The 25,840-nt window shown below is 37.9% G+C and overlaps 1 protein-coding gene across 1 annotated transcript in view; it reads right to left on the bottom strand.

Annotated features, from left to right (window-relative positions):
- Positions 1-25,840, bottom strand: part of CSMD1 (CUB and Sushi multiple domains 1) — a 2,087,969-nt gene that overhangs the window by 373,610 nt on the left and 1,688,519 nt on the right. The window lies entirely within an intron of this gene.

Here is a 25,840-nt window from a genome sequence, read left to right as displayed (position 1 = left end):
AAGTGCTAACCAGCTCTCACTCACTGTGCTTCTGAGGTGTTAGTAACATAAGCCACCTAACATAAGTACCATAGTTCAAATTTCATACAGCTGTGCCGAAATATAATCCTTTCTATTTGATTTTTTCCATACATGACATGAGCTTCCTTATCTGCTAAACATGAAGAGCTAAGTAGCAAAACCAAAAATGCAAAATAAAAGCAATGAAAACATTTCCTAAACAATGCAGAACTCAGTTACTTCAATCTCCTTCAAAACTGGCACCTCTTTTATATCTACCAGTTAATTTCAAACAGACCCACAACTCCCAGAATCTTAAAATAATATTCGATTTCCTGCTTTCTTTTGTTTCTATCCAAGGTGCCATCAAAATATTTCCAAATCTTCCTTGTTTTACCTTTCAAACGTGTCTACTCTTTCCTTTCTAATTTTCATTTTCAAAGTCCAAGTCTTTCTTACATCAAATTTAGATTTAACTTATTTTCCTTTTTGAAGCAGAATTGAAAATACCACGGCACACACAAGAATGATCAAAATCAGAAATAAAATGACCTGTGATCCATTACCCAGTATTTCCTTTCTGGCAAGGCATGCTTCTGCAATTCTTACATTACCATGAATGACCATTAGTAAACTCAATTTATCTATGACTTTGACTAACACAATAATTATTACTTTTTTAAAAAATTTTTCCAAAAGAAGAATGGAAAACATTCTGTCATCACTCTTCCCATAAAATCTTACATTTGGTGATATCATCTGTTGGCCTTCATTTTATTTCACACTTAAGTCATACACTTTTAGCTTAATTTTTGTAATATAATTATTTATGTGACCCTACTCTAGCTCCTTTTGTCTTCCTCAAAGAAGTAGGGGTAACAATATATTCATCAATTCTGAAAGACGAAAATCAATAGTGGTGTATGTCAACTATCAAATTGTCACAAAATACAAGGAATAAATAACAACATAAAAATAATTCAGGTAATACACTTCATGAAGAACTACGCAAAGCTATGTGCAACACTCTGAGTACCTGAGCCTCATCCTAAAGCTTGAAATGACTCCTTTAAAACTGCCCTGGAGAGGATGGCAGTGATTTGGGTCTCCAGGGTGACTAGGATTCTTATTAGGCATTTCTCACATTACTGTAGAGGTCAAGGATGTCAAGGCTTCGTTGTCAATTTTTTAAGCACTGTAAACTCTTCTATTTTAAACGTTGTGATGGTATCTATGTTAGTAAGGTAGCAAAGATGATAAAACCCCCAATTAGAAGTCAAGGGCCCTGGATTATAAGCACCCTCTACCTCTAATTTGCTTTTTGACATTACGTAAATCAATTAAGCATCACCTCATGTCATTTTCCTTCCTTAAAAAGGTCATAATAATCCTCTACATTTTCTTCCCCCTGAGAAATGGATGAAGATTTATGTCCTGCTTTTATAACAGCTTCACCTTGAGGCAGCCTAAGGCAGCTGTTTTTTTTTTCTTTTTTTTTCAATTTCAGAGCTCACCAAATCCATAAAATGTACTCCAAGACTCTCTTTTTACATATTATCAAGTTTGGCCCAAGATTTCCTTTTCTTAACAAGGCTTTGCAATTATTAAATATTTGATATTTTTCTTGAAATTTACACATAAAAATAAAGCATTCTAATGCAGAATAAAATTGTATATTGGGATGGAGATTTGTTTTACGTACGGCATTACCAAGGATCGGTGTGCTTTTCCTCTTTATAAATTGTCCACCTTATTCTATAAATAGAGTTAACTTCTAGGTCCTTTGTAGCAGCTGGTATCTTTACTGTATCTGAATTACCTGGACTACCTTGTCTATCCTGACAGTTCCACCGAAAATCATTCTATTTTGAACAGTAGCCAGACAAAAAAAACCCAGTGCCGTCGAGTTGAACAGTACATTGTATAAATCACGAATCTCTACGTTTTCTTTTCTTATAGAAGCACAGTAAATCTCACAAAGAAATGTAAGCTTATAAAAATTGTTTGGCTATGTCTTGATATCCTGGTAGGAATGATTTCTAATAATATAATAATAGGAGCATATGATAATCCATTTATCACTGTTATTAAAGTTTGCCCTCTTTATAACACTGCCCTTTTTATAGCACAATAAGTGTTGAGTGTACAACTTAATTTCCTCCTAATATACTTTTTTTTAAATATCAATTTGAAAACTAGTAGAAGTCAGTTTTTTGTTTTCTTTGACAGCTGAGTGTCACTATGTAGCACTTGATAAGAATTAGTGGGAGAAACATTTCAATGTAAAATGAATCTAAACCCAGGAATCATGGAGTTAGATGACCAGGTCTAAATATATCAGCATATAGTTAAAATATGCTTTTTTTATAGTTAAAAAGACAGCAGTGGATATAGTTAAAAACAAAAAAGCAACTTATTCAGATTTAAATATTTAGAGGGTTTTTATTGGGTTTTCTTTCAATTTAATTGTAAAATAAGTAAATTTCACCATTTTCACTCTCAGCTCCAGGTTCCACTTCCTCTGTGTACCTGCTTTTGTCCCTTCTGTGTGCCCAGAATCCTTCTACTGCTCCTGGAAATTCACTGCGACCCAGATCCTTTCACTGGGTCACCTTTAACTTGTCTAATTATTAATACCTCAACTAGTCTATAGGGTCGCTATGAGTCAGAATTGACTCGACAGCAAAGGGTTTGGTGGTTTTTTGTTTTGTTTCAACTCATATTAGGCCCCATTTTTTTTCATATTAGGTCCCATACAACAACTCTCCGTAACTGGGGCGTCTTAGAGACCCATCAGACAATTCGGTTCCCAGCATCCACAAACTCCTCTAGATTTAGATAGGAGGTAAACTCAACAACTTTCTGAGACTCAAAAGGAGGTCATCTGCTACTCATTTAGTCCTATCATTGAGACTCAGCTCCAAAAGCCATGCCATTCTCATTCCCTACACCCAGGTTGCATCCCTGGGCTCTAGTTCATTTAAGCAGATTTCTTTCCTCTGTGTCTGAGTCTGATTTGACACTCTGCCTGTACCCTAAGTTTCTCTAAGCATAGACTCTGGTTCTGCTTTTTTCTTATGGCTTTTCCCAAGTTGCTACAATATAGCTTTATGGTGACATATTTCTCTGTTGCTTGATACATACCTGCTTCAACTTCTGAGTACTGTCTGACTGAACACTTTCATGATTTACCCTTCTGGAATATCTCGTGACCTCACGTTGGACCGCTCAATGCCAAACGCTAACCTACAGCTCCCACAGCATTCTTTCAATTGCTACATTTTTCACACATCAGGCTCTGTGATTCTTCCTCCTAACGACTGCATCCAAATTTATTTCTGTTTTTAATAGCCCGCAGCAATGAAAAGTTAATGCCAAATCTCACACAATCTCTTTATGCTAACATAGATAACTAAGTGTCGTGAAGAGATACTGTCATCCTTTTTGTAGCCATGTCAGAGCTGAGGAAGAATAAATGCAAAGCATTTAGAGAGGATAAAGTTCATATGAAATCAATGAGGCAACAGTAAGAACTCAAGAAGATTTTGGCATTTCCCATCTGTATTAGCAATAAAATATTTGACCAAAAAAAGAAAAAAAAGCACTCAATTTGTTTTAAACTGTGGCTGTAGACATGTATGGAGACCTGATGGTGCAATGTTTAAGAGCTATGTTGAGCTAACCAAAAAGTCGGCAGTTCAAATCCACCAGCCGCCCCTTGGAAACCCTATAGGGCAGTTCTACTCTGTCCTAAAGGGTCACTATGAGCTGGAGTTGACTCGACTTTGGGTGGGCAAAATGTTTGGGTTTTTTTTTTTTTTTTTTTGGTTTTAGATATATATACTATTTTGTGAATAAAACATTAGATTTTTTAATAATAGCCATAACTTTAAGGTCATTGTCTTTCCAGTTCAAAATAAAACATCACTTACATTATTTATTTTAACTTAATTGTGCTCAGCTGTAAAATATGCTGGGATGTTACCAACACAGGTCACAGGGAGTAACTAAAAGACAGTATCAGGCAAAAGGTGGAGCTGAAGAAAATCAACCTAAATGCAGTAGCTGCCTCTGATGGCATGGAAATGGATACCAGGTAGTTGAGCAACAGAGGAGATGTCACAGTGCTCAAGAGAGCATTAAAAATGTGCCCCCCCCAAGAATGTTTCAGTAACAAAGGGGCTTCAGCCAAGCAGGTGCTCCTGGAGAGCAGAGACGAACTCTTCAAGACATATTTCAAGTAAGGGAGGTGAATGATGCCAATCAGACCATTTACAGCAGGACTGGCATCATTTATTTGAAGTATGACAGTGTCCAGCCCTGCAGGAGAAGGAACTGCTCGTTCCTCCAGTCTTACTTCTCACCAATCTTCCCTTCTCTCCCTACCTCTACAAATACTCGACTACTTGCAAATTTCCAGAAGGACTGGATTCTCTTGCTTCTCTGGCTTTGAACAAAGTATTTTCCCTATCTGGAAAGCCTCTTTCATTTTCCTTTTTAACTTCTACACATCTCTCAACACTCAGCTTGGGCATTACCTCTTTTGGGAACTATACCCAACTTCTCATTCTATGTTATGACCGTTCTTGTTTTTTGAGAGTTTAATCTTTTTATCTTATATGCCTATTGCATAGTAGGTGATCAAAAATATGTGTTAAATAAAGAAATGGAATGATGTGTTAATGGGTAAAATTGCATAAATGTTTACTAAAAAAATTTGAGAAATACATAATTTTAAACGAATGATAGTTGGTAGTGACATAAAACTCCTAACATTATGGGATTCAGAATGCCAATTATCTTTAAACAGTCCTATTTGCACTTTCATCATAAGTAATTTCCTTTACAAACTGGAAATATATTAGAGCTCACCCTTTGAGATTATAACTTTAGTCAGTTACTGTACCATTTCTCATTTCATATTAGGGAAAATGAGGGCCTTATGGTTAAAATATAATTGATCATTTAGACTCTGAGTTCAAACTGAGGGAGAAACAAACTTTGGTGACAGTGTAAATAATCATGTAGCAAGAGACACTGATCAAAACCCCACATAGTCTTCGGGATTTGCTAACAATGGCCATAGGGTGGTGAAGGTTAACACTCAACTTTCTGTAAGACAAACAAACAAACAACAGAACGGCAAGGGCACATAACATATATGTTAAGCTCTTGAACTTTGGGTCACGATAATTGGGGTTTGACTGTACCCCGCCACTCGTTAGCTGTAAGATTTCAGTTTGTCAAAGTCTCAGTGTTTTTGCTTTGAAAATAGAAATAATTACTCTACCCTCTTCAGAGGATTATTTTGGAGGTAAAATGAGGTACATGGTTGGTGCTCAGTGCTACACTAACCAGCGTTACTCTTATTATTGCCCCCGAAGGGCACTCTTGATAGTTTCTCTTGCATATCTGCTTTGGAAGAAACTTATATTTGTTCTTCAGGGCTTGATGTCAGATTTTTAAAGTTAGTTTGTCACTAATAAGTTTATTATCAGTTATCCTTAACTTATATATTTAAAAAACTGACTTATTTCAATGGGTAAATATTCTGGTCTTGGAAAAGTAGGAGACCTTGTTCCTCAGAAAGAAAGCCATGTTGATAGACCGACAGACCGACAGACAGACAGACAGATAGATAGATGAGAGAGAGAGATGATATAGATCAAGATCTCTGCTGTTGAGATGTCTATTCAACAATTTGATCGGGGGCACATTCTAAGATTACTGCTTGACTGTATGGCATGAAAACCAGCACTTTTCCCTAAAGACCACTTCTCATGGTAAATTCATTATCTTAGAGTGAGACCTTCCTTTGTAAGTCTTCCTGCTGGTGAGCGAGAAGGGCAGGCCAGCCCTGCTATGCACTTGCCTGAGGCTCATCCTCCATCCTTCCAGGCAACTCTAAGTCTCTGCAAGTAGGTCCTTAATTAAACCAGTGCCATCGAGTCCGAGTGGGAAAAAAGAGAGGAAGGAACGCCTAAGGAAAGACTGGAACTACAGGCAGGAGCAAGCTTTACAAACATTTCAGGATAAAAAAATTATCTATGGCAATACAGAAATGGCTTTACAGCCTATATTTTATTTGCTGACAATATATTCATAAGCATGAACTGAAATGTTTCCTGAAAATTAAAATGAATAAATAAAATTACATGTAAAAAATCAAATTTTATATTTTCTAAATAAAATTATACTTTATATATGCAAGGAGATGTGTGTGGGTATGCATACATACACACACACACCCACACACTTTTTTGTTTTTAAACTAACTGAAGAAACGTGTAGAATGATCCATAGAATTATCCTAACATGAATTTAAACATCAACATTCCCAAATAGGAAAGTGTGATGGATGGACTCCCCTAAATGACCCCCAGTGATCTCTGCCTCCTGGTGTTTATTCCCTGTATAATCCCTCCTTGTTGCATGTGGGCAGGACCTGTGACTTGCTTCTGGCCTGTGGAACCTGACAAAGATGAAAGTATCCTATAGATGTAATTAAGGCCCCATTTTGAGTTAATCAAAAGGGAGGTTATCAGGTGAGGGGCTTTCCCACTGGCTTTGAAGAAGCAAGCTTCTATGAAGTGAACTTCCTATAGAGAGAGTCATGAGGCACAGACTGCAAGTGACCACTGGGTACTGAAAGCCCCAGTCCCACACCACAAGGAGCTGAATTCTTTCAATTCTTTGAGTTTGGAAGAGGACCACAGGCTTCAGGACCCGAACTCTGGACCCAACAGTAACTGTGTGTCATTTTAAGCCTCCATGTTTGTGGTCATTTGTTATGTAGCAACAGAAAACTAACATACAAAATAACTGCTTATTATTTTAAAACATCCTTATAAAATCATCTGTGGGTACAACAGTTTTCTCTGCTAAAATCATGACATTTAAGAAAAAAAAAAATCTAGCCCAGGGGTTAGAAAAAATTTATTTGCAAATTGGACATCACGTGATGAGACTTAAGCAGCACAGTATGTCTACCATCATTTTACCCTTCAGTGAAACTTAAAGAAAAAAAAAATCTGTTAGTATTAGTGTGAAATATTGTGTAAGTTGGTTCTTTTCTTGACTCCATTCCGTATTTTTCCTTGTTTGTAGCACAATTGTAAATAAATTTTTAAAAACTCCCATTGGATGAAACACTGCTTTGACATGATTCTCTAGACTACAATACATGATAAAAACAGGAAAGGTGATGAATGGTTCTTCTTTCACCAGTTTGGTTTATTTTGTTTTAAAACAGTACTGGTTACAAATCACAACCGAGAGTGTTTCTAGTTTGGAAACTTTGTGCATATGTACTTTTATTATAAAATTAAATTCCGAAATTTGTACTCAAGAACTGCCACTTAGCTTGTATAGGATTTCCAAAAGTAAGCTGTCAGAGAAAAATAATAAATCAATCACTAAATGAGCATATTATAGTGCACTCGAGTCTTACTCACAGTCAGTGAGATTGAGAATCAGAAGAACCTGCTTTAGAAACAGGCAGAGTGACTCCTGACACATCTGGGTTGAGACAGAAGCAGGCGGTGGGGTGCCAAAGAAAATGACATCGATCTATTCAGACAGAATTATCTCTCTTTATCAAGCCGTGATTTGAAGAACTTCCAATTATAGATTCTGACTTATATTTTTCACCTTCAGGTTTGTCTTCAGTAATTGATTACATACAGTGTTTGTATATTTCATGCAATATTTCTGGCGAGTTTAGAAGCATGACAACGACAACACTTAGCATTTCTTTATTGGCCTTGGGAATACATCTGGAGCCTTTCTTTCATCACAATAGTGTATTTCATATTGGTGTCATTTTAATTCTGTCAGCATGTTAACAGAATCAAGATGACAGCTTCATAAGCTCATAACTCTAGGCTTTCTCTTGCTCCTCCATAAAATATGTTGTAGTTTGTTCAGAAATCAATTGTCAATTGCTAAATAATCCCACCTCCACCACTTAGTTTCTATGGCAAACAAAAAGGATAAAAGACTACAATCAAAAGAGACTGTGAGTGGAGGGACCATTTTGTAGAAATGGGCAACGGATACCATTCTCTTGTCTCAAATTATATTTATAGTGGGACTTCCTATGCTTGTTTCTGGTGTTCTTAAAATGGTGATTATTACCAGGCAATCTTCAGATGTACAGCATAGGTTATATACCGACTACAAAACCAAACTCATTGCTGTTGAGTTGATTCCAATTCATAGTGACCCTACAGGACAGAGTAGAACTGACCCATAGGGTTTCCAAGGAGCGGCTGTTGGATTCATACTGTTAACATTTTGGTTAGCAGCCAAACACTTAACTGCTGTACCACCAGGGCTCCATATAGACTATAGGGCAAATATGTCTTAAAGCCATCGAATCATTCTTTAGCATCTCTAATATGTCTAAAGTGGTCAGGTTCTAACCCAATAAGAATTGTACAAAATATATCTTATAATAATGCCCTCTTTACAAACTGAATTAATTGTGTGAGGTTATCTTGCCTTTCCATTACTTATGATACATCTCAGTGGTAAAATGAAAAACATTCCTATTACTTATTACACTAAAAAGAATCCAGCATGATAAAACAGGCACTTTGAGGTGTACATAATCAAAGCTACTATGCCATCCCATACTGTGTTGCTGTTTATGTCTTTCTTCTTATCATTTCAGTTGTCATTGGCTCTTGGTAAACCAGTTTCACAGACTCATGTGAAACTGTGCTGTCTGCTATGTGTTGGTAATTTATAGGCTCATACTTTCAACTACTTTGATGATCGTGCAGTGAAGCATACAACTATGGGGCCAATTTCCACCTCCATAACATATAGTCAGCCTCTTTGGGTTCACATCCTATGAACTGTCTCTCATTTTGTATAAGAATAAAGGTTAATAGTAAAATAAACAAACAAAAAACCCATTGCCGTCGAGTATTCCGACTCATAGCGACCCTACAGGACAGAGTAGAATTGCCCCATAGAGTTTCCAAGGAGCTCCTGGTGGATTTGAACTGACAACCTTTGGGGTAGCAGCCATAGCACTTAATCACTACACCACCAGGGTTTCCAAATAGCTTCTATTTTTTTTTTTCTATTTAGTGAGTGTCCACTGTGGAACAGGCATGGGGATGGGTATTCTAGAAACAATCTCTAACCTTCAGAGCAAAATTCAAGTTGCTTATAATATTTGTACTTTACCAGTGTGGAAACAGGCTCACAGATGTTAATTAACCTACTGGAGTTCACACAGCAAAAACGAAAACAGGTATTTGATCCAAGACCTCTCTGACTTCAAAGCTGTCTTTCCTGACCACATCTCATCAAATTTTTTTTTTTTTTTTTTTTTTATAATGACTTTTATTAAGCTTCAAGTGAACGTTTACAAATCCAATCAGTCTGTCACATATAAGTTTACATACATCTCACTCCCTACTCCCACTTACTCTCCCCGTCTTGAGTCAGCCCTTTCAGTCTCTCCTTTCTTGACAATTTTGCCGGCTTCCCTCTCTCTCTATCCTCCCATCCCCCCTCCAGACAAGAGTTGCCAACACAATCTCAAGTGTACACCTGATATAATTAGCTGACTCTTCATCAGCGTCTCTCTCCCACCCGCTGACCAGTCCCTTTCATGTCTGATGAGTTGTCTTCAGGGATGGTTCCTGTCCTGTGTCAACAGAAGGTCTGGAGAGCATGACCGCCGGGATTCCTCCAGTCTCAGTCAGACCATTAAGTTTGGTCTTCTTATGAGAATTTGGGGTCTGCATCCCACTGCTCTCCTGCTCCCTCAGGGGTCCTCTGCTGAGCTCCCTGTCAGGGCAGTCATCGATTGTGGCCGGGCACCAACTAGTTCTTCTGGTCTCAGGATGATGTAGGTCTCTGGTTCATGTGGCCCTTTCTGTCTCTTGGGCTCTTAGTTGTCATGTGGGCTTGGTGTTCTTCATTTTCCTTTGCTCCAGGTGGGTTGAGACCAATTGCTGCATCTTAGATGGCTGCTTGTTAGCATTTAAGACCCCAGACGCCACATTTCAAAGTGGGATGCAGAATGATTTCATAATAGAATTATTTTGCCAATTGACTTAGAAGTCCCCGCAAACCATGTTCCCCAGACCCCCGCGCTTGCTCCGCTGAGCTTTGAAGCATTCATTTTATCCCGGAAACTTCTTTGCTTTTGGTCCAGTCCAATTGAGCTGACCTTCCATGTATTGAGTGTTGTCTTTCCCTTCACCTAAAGCAGTTCTTATCTACTGATTAATCAATAAAAAAACCCTCTCCCACCCTCCCTCCCTCCCCCCCTCGTAACCACAAAAGTATGTGTTCTTCTCAGGTTTACTATTTCTCAAGATCTTATAATAGTGGTCTTATACAGTATTTGTCCTTTTGCCTCTGACTCATTTCGCTCAGCATAATGCCTTCCAGGTTCCTCCATGTTATGAAATGTTTCAGAGATTCGTCACTGTTCTTTATCGATGCGTAGTATTCCATTGTGTGAATGTACCACAATTTATTTACCCATTCATCCGTTGATGGACACCTTGGTTGCTTCCAACTTTTTGCTATTGTAAACAGAGCTGCAATAAACATGGGTGTGCATGTATCTGTTTGTATGAAGGCTCTTGTATCTCTAGGGTATATTCCGAGGAGTGGGATTTCTGGGTTGTATGGTAGTTCTATTTCTAACTGTTTAAGATAACGCCAGATAGATTTCCAAAGTGGTTGTACCATTTTACATTCCCACCAGCAGTGTATGAGAGTTCCAATCTCTCCGCAGCCTCTCCAACATTTATTATTTTGTGTTTTTTGGATTAATGCCAGCCTTGCTGGTGTGAGATGGAATCTCATCGTAGTTTTAATTTGCATTTCTCTAATGGCTAATGATCGAGAGCATTTTCTCATGTATCTGTTGGCTGCCTGAATATCTTCTTTAGAGAAATGTGTGTTCATATCCTTTGCCCACTTCTTGATTGGGTTGTTTGTCTTTTTGTGGTTAAGTTTTGACAGAATCATGTAGATTTTAGAGATCAGGCGCTGGTCGGAGATGTCATAGCTGAAAATTCTTTCCCAATCTGTAGGTGGTCTTTTTACTCTTTTGGTGAAGTCTTTAGATGAGCATAGGTGTTTGATTTTTAGGAGCTCCCAGTTATCGGGTTTCTCTTCATCATTTTTGGTAATGTTTTGTATTCTGTTTATACCTTGTATTAGGGCTCCTAGGGTTGTCCCAATTTTTTCTTCCATGATCTTTATCGTTTTAGTCTTTATGTTTAGGTCTTTGATCCACTTGGAGTTAGTTTTTGTGCATGGTGTGAGGTATGGGTCCTGTTTCATTTTTTTGCAAATGGATATCCAGTTATGCCAGCACCATTTGTTAAAAAGGCTGTCTTTTCCCCAGTTAATTGACACTGGTCCTTTGTCAAATATCAGCTGCTCATACGTGGATGGATCTATGCCTGGGTTCTCAATTCTGTTCCATTGGTCTATGTGTCTGTTGTTGTACCAATACCAGGCTGTTTTGACTACTGTGGCTGTATAATAGGTTCTGAAGTCAGGTAAGGTGAGGCCTCCCACTTTCTTCTTCTTTTTCAGTAGTGCTTTGCTTATCCGGGGCTTTTTTCCCTTCCATATGAAATTGGCGATTTGTTTCTCTATCCCCTTAAAATATGACATTGGAATTTGGATCGGAAGTGCGTTAAATGTATAGATGGCTTTTGGTAGAATAGACATTTTTACTATGTTAAGTCTTCCTATCCATGAGCAAGGTATGTTTTTCCACTTAAGTATGTCCTTTTGAATTTCTTGTAGTAGAGCTTTGTAGTTTTCTTTGTATAGGTCTTTTACATCCTTGGTAAGATTTATTCCTAAGTATCTTATCTTCTTGGGGGCTACCGTGAATGGTATTGATTTGGTTATTTCCTCTTCGGTGTTCTTTTTGTTGATGTAGAGGAATCCAAGTGATTTTTGTATGTTTATTTTATAACCTGAGACTCTGCCAAACTCTTCTATTAGTTTCAGTAGTTTTCTGGAGGATTCCTTAGGGTTTTCTGTGTATATAATCATGTCATCTGCAAATAATGATAACTTTACTTCTTCCTTGCCAATCCGGATACCTTTTATTTCTTTGTCTAGCCTGATTGCCCTGGCTAAGACTTCCAACACGATGTTGAATAAGAGCGGTGATAAAGGGCATCCTTGTCTGGTTCCCGTTCTCAAGGGAAATGCTTTCAGGTTCTCTCCATTTAGAGTGATATTGGCTGTTGGCTTTGCATAGATGCCCTTTATTATGTTGAGGAATTTTCCTTCAATTCCTATTTTGGTAAGAGTTTTTATCATAAATGGGTGTTGGACTTTGTCAAATGCCTTTTCTGCATCAATTGATAAGATCATGTGGTTTTTGTCTTTTGTTTTATTTATGTGATGGATTACATTAATGGTTTTTCTGATATTAAACCAGCCTTGCATACCTGGTATAAATCCCACTTGATCAGGGTGAATTATTTTTTTGATGTGTTGTTGGATTCTATTGGCTAGAATTTTGTTGAGGATTTTTGCATCAATGTTCATGAGGGATATAGGTCTATAATTTTCTTTTTTTGTAATGTCTTTACCTGGTTTTGGTATCAGGGAGATGGTGGCTTCATAGAATGAGTTGGGTAGTATTCCGTCATTTTCTATGCTTTGGAATACCTTTAGTAGTAGTGGTGTTAACTCTTCTCTGAAAATTTGGTAGAACTCTGCAGTGAAGCCGTCCGGGCCAGGACTTTTTTTTGTTGGGAGTTTTTTGATTACCGTTTCAATCTCTTTTTTTGTTATGGGTCTATTTAGTTGTTCTGCTTCTGAATGTGTTAGTTTAGGTAGGTAGTGTTTTTCAAGGAATTCATCCATTTCTTCTAGGTTTTCAAATTTGTTAGAGTACAATTTTTCATAATAATCTGAAATGATTCTTTTAATTTCATTTGGTTCTGTTGTGATGTGGTCCTTCTCATTTCTTATTCGGGTTATTTGTTTCCTTTCCTGTATTTCTTTAGTCAGTCTAGCCAATGGTTTATCAATTTTGTTAATTTTTTCAAAGAACCAGCTTTTGGCTTTGTTAATTCTTTCAATTGTTTTTCTGTTCTCTAATTCATTTAGTTCAGCTCTAATTTTTATTATTTGTTTTCTTCTGGTGCCTGATGGATTCTTTTGTTGCTCACTTTCTATTTGTTCAAGTTGTAGGGACAGTTCTCTGATTTTGGCTCTTTCTTCTTTTTGTATGTGTGCATTTATTGATATAAATTGACCTCTGAGCACTGCTTTTGCTGTGTCCCAGAGGTTTTGATAGGAAGTATTTTCATTCTCGTTGCTGTCTATGAATTTCCTTATTCCCTCCTTGATGTCTTCTATAACCCAGTCTTTTTTCAGGAGGGTATTGTTCATTTTCCAAGTATTTGATTTCTTTTCCCTCGTTCTTCTGTTATTGATCTCTAGTTTTATTGCCTTGTGGTCTGAGAAGATGCTTTGTAATATTTCGATGTTTTGGACTCTGCAAAGGTTTGTTTTATGACCTAATATGTGGTCTATTCTAGAGAATGTTCCATGTGCGCTAGAAAAAAAAGTATATTTTGCAGCAGTTGGGTGGAGAGTTCTGTATAAGTCAATGAGGTCAAGTTGGTTGATTGTTGTAATTAGATCTTCCGTGTCTCTGTTGAGCTTCTTACTGGATGTCCTGTCCTTCTCCGAAAGGGGTGTGTTGAAGTCTCCTACTATAATTGTGGAGGTATCTATCTCGCTTTTCAGTTCTGTTAAAATTTGATTTATATATCTTGCAGCCCTGTCATTGGGTGCGTAAATATTTAATATGGTTATGTCTTCCTGATCAATTGTCCCTTTTATCATTATATAGTGTCCTTCTTTATCCTTTGTGGTGGATTTAAGTCTAAAGTCTATTTTGTCAGAAATTAATATTGCTACTCCTCTTCTTTTTTGCTTATTGTTTGCTTGATATACTTTTTTCCATCCTTTGAGTTTTAGTTTGTTTGTGTCTCTAAGTCTAAGGTGTGTCTCTTGTAGGCAGCATATAGATGGATCGTGTTTCTTTATCCAGTCTGTGACTCTCTGTCTCTTTATTGGTGCATTTAGTCCATTTACATTCAGGGTAATTATAGATAAATAAGTTTTTAGTGCTGTCATTTTGATGCCTTTTTATGTGTGTTGTTGACAATTTCATTTTTCCACATACTTTTTTGTGCTGAGGCGTTTTTCTTAGTAAATTGTGAGATCCTCACTTTCATAGTGTTTGACTTTATGTTAGTTGAGTCGTTACGTTTTTCTTGGTTTTTGTCTTGAGTTATAGAGTTGTTATACCTTTTTGTGGTTACCTCATTATATACCCCTATTTTTCTAAGTAAAAACCTAACTTGTATTGTTCTATATCGCCTTGTATCACTCTCCATATGGCAGTTCAATGCCTCCTGTATTTAGTCCCTCTTTTTGATTATTGTGATCTTTTACCTATTGACTTCCATGATTCCCTGTTATGTGTATTTTTTTTTAATTAATCTTAATTTGTTTGTTTTTGTGATTTCCCTATTTGAGTTGATATCAGGACGTTCTGTTTTGTGACCTTGTGTTGTGCTGATATCTGATATTATTGGTTCTCTGACCAAACAATATCCTTTAGTATTTCTTGTAGCTTTGGTTTGGTTTTTGCAAATTCTCTAAACTTGTGTTTGTCTGTAAATATCTTAATTTCGCCTTCATATTTCAGAGAGAGTTTTGCTGGATATATGATCCTTGGTTGGCAGTTCTTCTCCTTCAGTGTTCTGTATATGTCGTCCCATTCCCTTCTTGCCTGCATGGTTTCTGCTGAGTAGTCAGAACATATTCTTATTGATTCTCCCTTGAAGGAAACCTTTCTTTTCTCCCTGGCTGCTTTTAAAATTTTCTGTTTATCTTTGGTTTTGGTGAGTTTGATGATAATATGTCTTGGTGTTTTTCTTTTTGGATCAATCTTAAATGGGGTTCGATGAGCATCTTGGATAGATATCCTTTCGTCTTTCATGATGTCAGGGAAGTTTTCTGTCAGCAGATCTTCAACTATTTTCTCTGTGTTTTCTGTCCCCCCTCCCTGTTCTGGGACTCCAATCACCCGCAGGTTATCCTTCTTGATAGAGTCCCACATAATTCTTAGGGTTTCTTCATTTTTTTTAATTCTTTTATCTGATTTTTTTTCAGCTATGTTGGTGTTGATTCCCTGGTCCTCCAGATGTCCCAGTCTGCATTCTAATTGCTCGAGTCTGCTCCTCTGACTTCCTAGTGTGTTGTCTAATTCTGTTATTTTATTGTTAATCTTTTGGATTTCTACATGTTGTCTCTCTATGGATTCTTGCAACTTATTAATTTTTCCAGTATGTTCTTGAATAATCTTTTTGAGTTCTTCAACAGTTTTATCAGTGTGTTCCTTGGCTTTTTCTGCAGATATCCTAATTTCATTTGTGATATCATTAAGCATTCTGTAAATTAGTTTTTTATATTCTGTATCTGATAATTCCAAAATTGTATCTTCATTTGGGAAAGATTTTGATTCTTTTGTTTGGGGAGTTGGAGAAGCTGTCATGGTCTGCTTCTTTAAGTGGTTTGATATGGATTGTTGTCTCCGAGCCATCACTGGGAAACTAGTTTTTCCAGAAAATCCGCTAAAAAAAAAACTGCAGTCAGATCCCTATCAGAGTTCTCCCTCTGGCTCAGGCTATTCAGATGTTAATGAAGCCGCCTGGGGAGGGTGGGGGAGGGAACAGAGAGATAGGAGAGTAGCAACTCAGAATATAGCCAGAGTTGCTTGTCTTGCTTGGAAAGACTATTATATCTGAGATTCCCGCGGACGCGTCGCCTATGTGTGCTGTCTGTGTGGAGATTGCCCCCGGGGGGTCTGGCCCGCTGGAGTCACGGTCAGATCCTCCGCTTCCAGCCCCACGCCCAGCGTCAAGGCTCCCCTACTGGGACGGTGCACTCTCGACTCCAAAATCAGTCGCTGCCTCCCGGGGACTTCTCGTCCCTCCAGCCGCGTGGCCGTGCCGCCCCCGTGAACCAGGTGGGCCCCCTCCCGGGGTTAGTTCAGATGGGTGGAGTAGCTCCCCGTGCTTGTGCCGCGACCGAGTGTCCCGGCTGGAACGCTGTTCTCCCTGCTCCAATACCAGTCGCTGCCTCCCGGGGACTTCTCCTACCGGCTGCGTCCCACGCCGCCCGCGCGACCCGGATGGTCACCTTCCCGGGGTTAGTTCAGGGGGTGGAGCAACTCTCCGTGTTTATGGCGTACCTGCGTGCAGTCCAAATCCCTGTGGGACGGTTCCCCGGCTCGGGTGCTGCTCTTTCTGCTCCAAGATCAGTCACTGCCTCCCGGGGACTTCTCCTAACGGCTGCGTCCCACGCCGCCCGTGGAACCGGCTAGTCCCCCTCCCGGGGTTAGTTCAGGGGGGTGGAGCAGGTCTCTGTGCTTGTGCCGTACCTGACTGGTATGCTGGCTCCAGGCTCTGGAAACAATCGCTGCTTCCCCGTATTAGTTCGTTCTCCGTCTCTAAATCTGTGTTTGTTGTTCAGGGTTCGTAGATTGTTATGTATGTGATCGATTCACTTGTTTTTCCGTGTCTTTGTTGTAAGAGGGATCCGAGGTAGCGTCTGCCTAGTCCGCCATCTTGGCTCCCCAAATTTTATTTTGTATTAATTTACACACAGTTACTTAATTGTGCTCTTGAGGAACCTGTATATAGACCACGAGGCAGTCTTTGAAACAGAACAAGGGGATACTGCATGGTTTAAAGTCAGAAAAGGTGTGTGTCAGGATCATATCCTTTCAGCATAACTATTCAATCTGTATGCTGAGCAAGTAATCTGAGAAGCTGGACTATATGAAGAAGAAAAGGGCATCAGGACTGGAGGAAGACTCATTAACAACCTCCAAGATGCAGATGATACAACCTTGCTTGCTGACAGGTAGGAAGACTTGAAACACTTACTGGTGAAAATGAAAGACTACAGCCTTCAGTATGGATTAACCTCAACGTAAAGAAAACAAAAATCCTCACAACTGGACCAATGAGCAACATCATGATAAACTGAAAAAATACTGAAGTTGTCAAGGATTTCGTTCTACTTGGACCTGTAATCAACGCCCATGGAGGCAGCAGTCAAGAAATTGAAAGACATATTGCATTGGGCAAATCTGCTGCAAAAGACTTCTTTAAAGTGTTAAAAAGCAAAAATGCCACTTTGAGGACTCAGGTGTGCCCGACCCAAGCCAATGTATTTTCAACCTCCTCATTTGCATGTGAAAACTGGACAATGAATAAGGAAGTCTGAAAAGGATGCTTTTGAGTCATGGTGTTGTTGAACAATATCGAATATACCCTAGATTTCCAGAACAAACAAATCTGTCTTGGAAGGAGTACGGTTAAAATGCTCCTTAGAAGCAAGGATGGCATGACTTCTTCTCACCTACTTTGGACATGTTATCAGGAGGGACCAGTCCCTGGAGAGGGACATCATGCTTGGTAGAGAGTCAGCGAAAGAGAGGAAGACCCTCAAAGAGATGGATTGACACAGCGGTTAAGATGATGGGCTCGAGCGTAGCAATAATTGTGAGGATGGTGCAGGATCGGGCAGTGTTTCGTTCTGTTATACATAGGGTCTCTATGAGTTGGAACTGACTCAATGGCACCTAAAAACAACATGGGTATTCCCTAAGCACAGAAAGACTTCTCCCATGGTCCTGTGTTTATAATTTGGTTCAAAATGCTCTGAAAAACTTAAATTAGAAGTCTATCTCCAGTACGCATTAGCTGTATAATCTTGGACAAGTTTTTCTAAAGCTCTGTATCTCTAACTCTGTAGGGTTTTTGTCAGTATTAAATTAGATGCCACACAAAGTGCCTAGCAAGATGCCACACAAGTGCCTAGCAAGTGAGTTATAATGAATATGAATTAATCCGTTTTGTACCCTGTTTGAGAGCTATGGCTGCTAACCAAAAGACCGGTAGTTCAGATCCACCAGGCGCTCCTTGGGAACCCTGTGGGGCAGTTCGACTAGGTCTGTCCTATACGATTGTTATCAGTCAGGACTGACTTTGATAGTAACAGGTTTGTTGTTACCATTACAACTACCTGTATTTGCTACCACAACTTTCAGAATTCCGACAGCAGGAGGCATGTGTAATTCTCCATTACTTTATTCATACCCTACTTCATTTAAATAGAAATTAGAAAAAAAAAATCAATAATAATTTTTAATTCCATATAGCACTTTGTTTCAAGGCAAATTTATATATGTTTCTACAAAATTTATACAAGGTAAAATATTATTATCCCTACCTCACAGACAAGAAGATGGAGGGTTAGAGAAAGCTTTAATGGCTGGGATTTAGCAGAGTCAGGATAGACCAAAGACTTCGTGTTTGAAATCCCATGCTTTTTACTTTACCACAGTGCACACGGACACAGAGCTACTCTTCCTCATACACAGCACCTTCGTTCCCACACACACACACACAAAAAAAACATTGCCACTGAGTCTATTCTGACTCATAGCGACCCTATAGGACTGAATAGAACTGCCCCATAGGGTTTTCAAGGAGCGGATGGTGGAATCAAACTGCTGACCTTTTGGTTAGCAGCCCAATTCTTAACCACTGTGCTACCAACGGTCCAAATTACAATAGAGTTAAGTATACTAAAGGGGATAAATAGAGAATTCAGGGCTGGTGGAGGAGAGTAATTTTGGAAATTAAAATTTATCAACCATGGGAAACCTGGTGGTGGCCTAGAATGTGCAGAGGGCCCGTGAACGTCGCCATTCCCCCCTCTCCAAAAAAGACACTGTGATCTGCAAATTACCTAGACTGAAAAGCTAGGACTTTGTTTTGATTTCAGGCTTTGTGCTTTACTCACCCTTGGAGCCATCTAGTACAGTTGTGTAGATTTTGCTACAAGGGCTGTAACTTTACAGAGTAAGGACCTTAGTTGTTGTTGTTAAATTGGAACAAAGGTGCCATAGAAATGAGTAGCAACTCTGCCCTGCATATCTATAGCCTCCTAAGGTTTCTTCCAAATGACTTTTATATCCATCCATTTTTCCTGTCTATTTTTTTATTCCCACAATCCTTTAATCTCAAGCTTCTTTTACTACAATAATATCTTAGAGATTTTTCTGACTGTGGGTTCCCCACTCTACAATCTATTCTATAAAAGTTTAAAACAAAAACAAATGAGGCCTGCAACCACCAGTGGGAATGGGCCCCCCTGAGAGAAACTTAGACAACCTCACAAAAGAGGGTGGCTTTGTAGGATCACACAACTGGTTTTGTCAGCATACCTAAAGTAGATTCATGTCATTGGAGGACTCATGTGACTAAAATATAAAGCCAGAATTTCAATTTCCTAATTTGAAATAATAAATGTAATTAGTCCATGTACCAGAATATCTATGTCAACATCAATAAATCACTCTCTTTCCATTGGGAGAGCTACATTGGCATCAAATCATAATGAGAACATTGCCTGGTAGGCAATCAGAGAAAGGAAAGCTAATTAAATACAACCAATATGCTTAAAGGGAGGTTAGCCTGATTAAACTGCCATAATAGCGCTAGTTTTCCCAGTGGGATTGGACAATTGCGCCAATCCCTTTGGCTTCTTTGACCAGAGATGTCTCGATCAGCCACTGCCAAAGTTCCCATCTGTAAGGTTCACCTACGCTTTCTTCCATGACTCCTGAGCATCCTCCTGTACTCCTGACCAACACGTTCCTTTCTTTTCTTTTTTTAAGATACATAACATGTTCAACCTGATTACTCAATATATGAATGAGAATGATTAAATATTTCTGCTCAGGTCCATTACATGTTAATGTAAAAGTCAGCAAGGAATCTTGTTTCTTTCTTTCCAAGTCATTTGTGAGTGATGGCACAGCAAGAACAATATGGAGTCATTTTAATCTTCTAAGTACTAGCATTCAAACCATTGTCAGTTTACCATTCTTTAAATCACAGACTTCCGTGTAATTTCATAGTTGAAATATTATTAATGGCTCTATCTTGATCTTCCTGTTGTTGTTAGTTGCCTTCTAGTCTATTCTGACTCATGGTGACACCATGTGCGCAGAGTAGAACTGCTCCATAGGGTTTTCAAGGCAATGACCTTTCGGAAGCAGATCAACAGGTCCGTCTTCCGAGGTGCCTCTGGTAACTTAATAGTCCAGAGCTTAGCCGTTTATGCCATCTAGGGAGACCTGTCTTGATCTTACCTATAATCAATTTCTCTGCTTATCGGCCTCCATAATTAGGTTTCCACGTGGCTAATTTTGTTTCTCTATTTCTTCACAACTTGCATTATCCATTCTATCCAAATTTTATATTAGTGATCTAATGACCTCAAAGATCATATCCAACTCTTCATATTTTCACTCAAGTCAGTTCCCTCTCCTGAAATATTCTCCCTGATTTTTATCTGTCTCCTGCCAAGCAAATTCTAGGTCAGCTCAAACTAATTATCATTTATTAAGTGGCTAGGTATGTAACACAAAGTCCGGTAAGTTAAGATTCCTCCTCTTTAGAACCTCACTTTTTATTGATGGAAACAAAAGATGTAAAGATATAATGTAAGAGATTATAGGGACAGAGGAGACAGAGCAAGCCATTCTGCTTAGGGAAATTAGAAAACAGAGCAACCATGATATAGTAGGAAACGTCGTTGAAGCTTAATCTTGAGGAATGAGGCAAAGGACATCTGGCATTGAGAGGACAGAGAATTTCTAGGTCTTCTCTGATTATTCTAACTTTCAATGATCTCTCATCCTTCTGGAAAACTCTATTCACCATCTCTCTATTTGCCTAGCTTTATTAATTATGATTTTAAGTCCTAGGATAAATTATTATCATAAGTCCTTGAATGCAAGACACACATATTATCATAAGGAGCTGTAGTTTATTTGGGGAAGCAGAGGAAACTCATGCAAAGATATACACCTGCAGAAGATATATATAGGTCACTGTGAATCAGGTCATCAGTTGGCTCCTGTAACACCTCCAGACCAATGTCATAACACAGTTGAGAATGTAATTATGTATTCTCATTTCCTTGCACCAATATTCTTGAGCACTAAATGTGACTCTCTCAAATCATTGATAAGGAATCAAGAACCATGTTTTTTGCTTTCTCTGTTTCAGTACTGTTCTCAACATTCAGTACAAAGGTAATATATGCCCGCATAACTGGAAGACCCATCAATGCAGCAGGAGAGGCCTGTTTAAACTACAGTTCTTTAGATGTTTCCTCATGTAGCAAGAATGCTTTCTTGAATTGTGAAAGAAAGTATGTTTCTCTCTATTGAAATAACTGAGTGTACATAAGCAATCCAGAAAGCCTGTTTCATTCACAAATTCTCTTGTAGGTTTCTGTGGTAAACTGTTTCTTAAGAATGACTACTCTGGGGGCATTCTTCGGGAGCTCTGCAAAAGTGCATCACATTTTTAAAAGAATTCCAAATCCAACGTAGGATTTTTTTTTTTTAATTTCCAGACCATCTTTTCTATAAAATATTTGTTGAAATATCTAGAAAACACAATAATTCATTGTAATTCATTATCAATATGTTTTTTCTTGATATTTGAAGAGCTTTTTTTTTTTACCATCACTATGAAAATGCCTATGTTAAATAAGGTGAAGCTCTTATCCTATTGCCCTGAGACAGCTCTGTGTACTCACAGTGCTCCATGGAACACAACCTGAACAATGATGATCACATCTAAGCTTCTTAGATTACAAATCGGACACCTGCACAAGGCACAGAGGGGGATACAAAAAGTGGACACCCCATTGCCCTGATCTCAAAGAGCTTACGGATTACACTTCCACTTCACATAGTTACACACCAGAAGAACATGGTCTGCTATGAAAATAGACAAATCGGTAATTAAAAAAAAATACTGTTTTGTAAAGAGGCTGAACTTTTTTCTTCTCTGGCCTAATCTATTACTCGAAAAAACAGTAATTTCTTACTAGCAGCCTTAATTAATTTTTTTCCAGTTTGGCCCAAAGATGACCTGGCTTTTCTTCCTTGTCAATTCATTTGCATATATAAATATCAGTCAATACATGTAGTGCTTACTAAAGAGGGAATATCGAAAGTATTTTAAAGTAAATGCAACAACAATTCTTGGCTTCAATTCAAAAGCCTGGATTTGAGTCCTAGTTGTACCACCTGCTGAAAATTAAGACCGGATTTCAAAGTTGTGAAGAACAGTAATAGGAGCGGCTTACCAAGGCACAGAGTTGTTGTGATGGCAAATTTAGAAAGTATGTGAGTATGCTGTAAATTTTAAAGACTATATGACAATTATTTGTACTCATTTCTAAAAATTATCTATATATATACACACAGAGAGAGCAAGAAGGGGGCTATACATTTACTCTTTATTGTCATTTTCTAATTCACTCATGTATGTACGTTCAGTTTTGTGTCTGAAACATCTATATATGAATATTTCCCTAAGTAATACAATTAAATAACATGAGGCAATTATAAAAGAACTTGGAAAATAGTTGAAAGTGTCTTTACAAATTCTCGAGCTTTAATAATTTGCTCAAAATATTTTATCATTTGCAAACATCTTTTGCGGATAAATATTTGATTCGGATTTTCAATAACTTTGTGGGAGCTTGGGATTTCTTAATCACTTTGCATTTAAACCTAAGAATTTAATATGATGCTGACAATATTTTGATTATATAGCCATCTGTACTATCTCTATGTTACAAATAACTTTTGCCATCTATCAATCGGTTCCAGCTCTAAGACAATGCTGTAAGCAACACCTGGGAGTGCCTGTGTATCTGCAGGGGGAAGGGGAGAAGGCAGGGAAGATGCCAAAAGCTACGCCTGTCAAATTCATCATACTAAAAACTAAATTACCAATAATCTCCTCTCCAATATTTTTCTATTTTTACAAGGTTTGTATTATTATGTAACCAAAATTTTCCCTGTAATTACAAAGTGCCCATTAACAGATTCGAGCTTTTTCTCAGTGTTACTCAGTGGAGTGAAAGAAACAGCAAAAAGTCTCAAAGCTGTGCTGGATACCAAGGAGATATATGGAACTACAACAGCCACATGGGGTCCAGCAGGGGCTGAGGACAACAAATTGAAGCAATCCCTCCTGATGAGAGGGGATATGTGAAATGTATTGATGAAGCCTACAACCTATCTCAATACTACACATGGTCTCTGGAAAAGTGAAGTAAGGAGGAAGTCAGGATTCTGGAACAGTTCAGTAACTCGTCCTCAGTTATAAATCCAGTTTCTTGAGTTTCCAGTATACGTGAATTTATTTCTGCACGCCTTTTGCACAATACAGAACCAAGAGTTCATGAATCAATTACTCCAACTGGAAAGAGCTGGAAGGAAAATAGGAAGTAGCAACTAGGTCTAGAAAAGTACTGAGACATAAAATAGAGGTCTATCATGATACGTTTTCTATACGGCAGTCTTGGGAGAGGTTATGCTGAGCTTCTTAACCTCCCGACTTGGAACAATATGGAGGATAAAGTTAAAGAAATGCATATAGGAGAAACTGTAGAGACCAGGCCAACATTTTCTGTTCTTTGCTGATGACCCATGGCAGAAGGGGGTCATGATTATTAAAATGAGCTTAAAAACCCATTTCTGTCGAGTTGATTCCAATTCATAGCAACTCTATAAGACAGAGTAAAACTGCCCCACAGGATTTCCAAGGCTGTAAATCTTTATGAAGTAGACTGCCACATCATTCTCTCGCAGAGTGGCTGGTGGGTTCAAGTGACCCACTTTTCAGTTAACAGCGGAGCATTTAACCACTGTGCTCCTTAAAATAAGCTTAGGCTACAAAAAAATGTTTAGTGGCAAGAGAACTGGAAGAATGATGTAGGTGCTCACAGAATATTTCTTTAGTTATTTTAAACTCAGAAAGTTATATAAAGACTTTTCAAACAGTTTTCCTTCTCAAGTATCCATATTCCTCCATGACTTGAAGATCCGTATATAGCATCTAGGAACTGTGAATTAACAGGTCCAAGTAATAAAATTAAGAAAAAAAAAATATTGCAGATATTGATGGAGAACCAGAATCTGAAGAAAAAAAAAAAAATCACAATAGTGTGCTTTTTATCCAAGTAAAGCAAAATGGTTTTTATAAGACTTCTTTGAAACTTTTTGAGGGTGAAATCCTGAAAAGTATAATTATAGTAAAAAATATGTATATAACTATAAATCAATTTTATATTTCAATCATTACACTTTTACTATTCAAATAATATAATTAATATGCTCTCTATTTACTGAGTCCTTTAAAACATTATTTTTACAAAAGTAAAAAATTGGTTTGCTCATGATGTCAGTCACTGTAACCCTCTTTTTGCCCAAAGTCTTACAATTCTTTCACTGTGATTTCTCCTACCAAGGGGGTATTTTAAGCAATTAATTTCCCTCATGGGCACCTGCGTTATTAGCTCTGTGTTTGTGGGAGGGGTGGCTGCTATTCTTTCCAGGCCTTCATTTGCTCATCTGTCAAAGGAAGGGATAATCCTCAATAATCATTAACATGCTTTGATGCCCCCAAATCAAAACTTTTAATATTCTATGTCATGGTGGTGGTTGTCATAAAGATTTTTAATCATAAAACTCGTGAAGGATTGGACTGTTTGTATATTTTAAGAATCTTATTTATTGATTAATTAATTTTAGTTATCCACACCAAATAGTTAAAATGTTCACTGTATTTGTATGGAACTAAAAATGTTGAAAATGACAGTCATCATATCCAAACCTCTTTTTTTCAAAATCCAACTTAGTCTTTCTTTTATGTCCCTCCCTTCCTTCATCTTCTTCATTGTTTTTAAAATTACATTTCTTTATTGATTTAGTTGGAAACCCTGATAATGTAGTAGTTAAGAGCTACAGCTGCTAACCAAAATTTCGGCAGTTGAATCCACCCGGTGCTCCTTGGAAGCCCTATGGGGCAGTTCTACTCTGTATTCTAGGGTCACTATGAGTCAGAATCAACCTAACGGTAACTTTTTGTTGTTGTTGTTAATTGATTTAGATTAGTAGGAAAGCACTGCAGAACATTGAATAAACCTTTGAGTTACAGATAAAATCCTGGCTCCACTATCTTGGGCAAGGAACTTAAATTATTTGGGTTTAGTTTTCTCACTGAGAAAATTAGTGAAAAGAATAGGGCCTACTACATAGGGTTAATTAGATAGATAGGTAGAGATGATATAGATACAGATAGAGATAAGTTTTGTTGTCGTTAGGTGTCTTTGAGTCAGTTCAGACTCATAACGACACTATAGGATGGAGTAGAACTGCCCCACAGGGTTTCCAAGGAGCAGCTGGTGGGTTTGAACTGCTGACCTTTTGGTTAGAAGCTGAACTCCTAACCACTACACCATCAGAGCTCCAGATGTGGATATAGATACAGACATATATGTGTAATAGGTATATGATGGTTTACAATATAGCTCAGCAAACACCTCCCAGGTATATTTCCTCATCTATACTATTAAAAAAAAAAAATTTTTATACTGCAGCTATATGAAAGCATTGGTATGTGGTATTTAATTACTATCATTACTAATTATATCAAACTTTCATTCTGAATCTATCGCATATACATATATGAATTACTGTCAGTGTATACCGTATCACAATTAATATTTTAAAAAACCCAGCAGTTCTTAAATATCATATAATTTGTTTTAGGCCTAGCCATTTTATAATCAAAATATTAATACTTCTAAATAGATAAATTTCAAAATACTGCTTGTAGTAATCCATTTAAATGTA

The sequence above is a fragment of the Elephas maximus genome, chromosome 12 (assembly GCF_024166365.1).
Source record: "Elephas maximus indicus isolate mEleMax1 chromosome 12, mEleMax1 primary haplotype, whole genome shotgun sequence".
NCBI lineage: Eukaryota > Metazoa > Chordata > Mammalia > Proboscidea > Elephantidae > Elephas > Elephas maximus.
The sequence above is the reverse complement of the archived record's forward strand: the minus strand, read 5'-3'. Positions and strand labels throughout refer to the sequence as shown.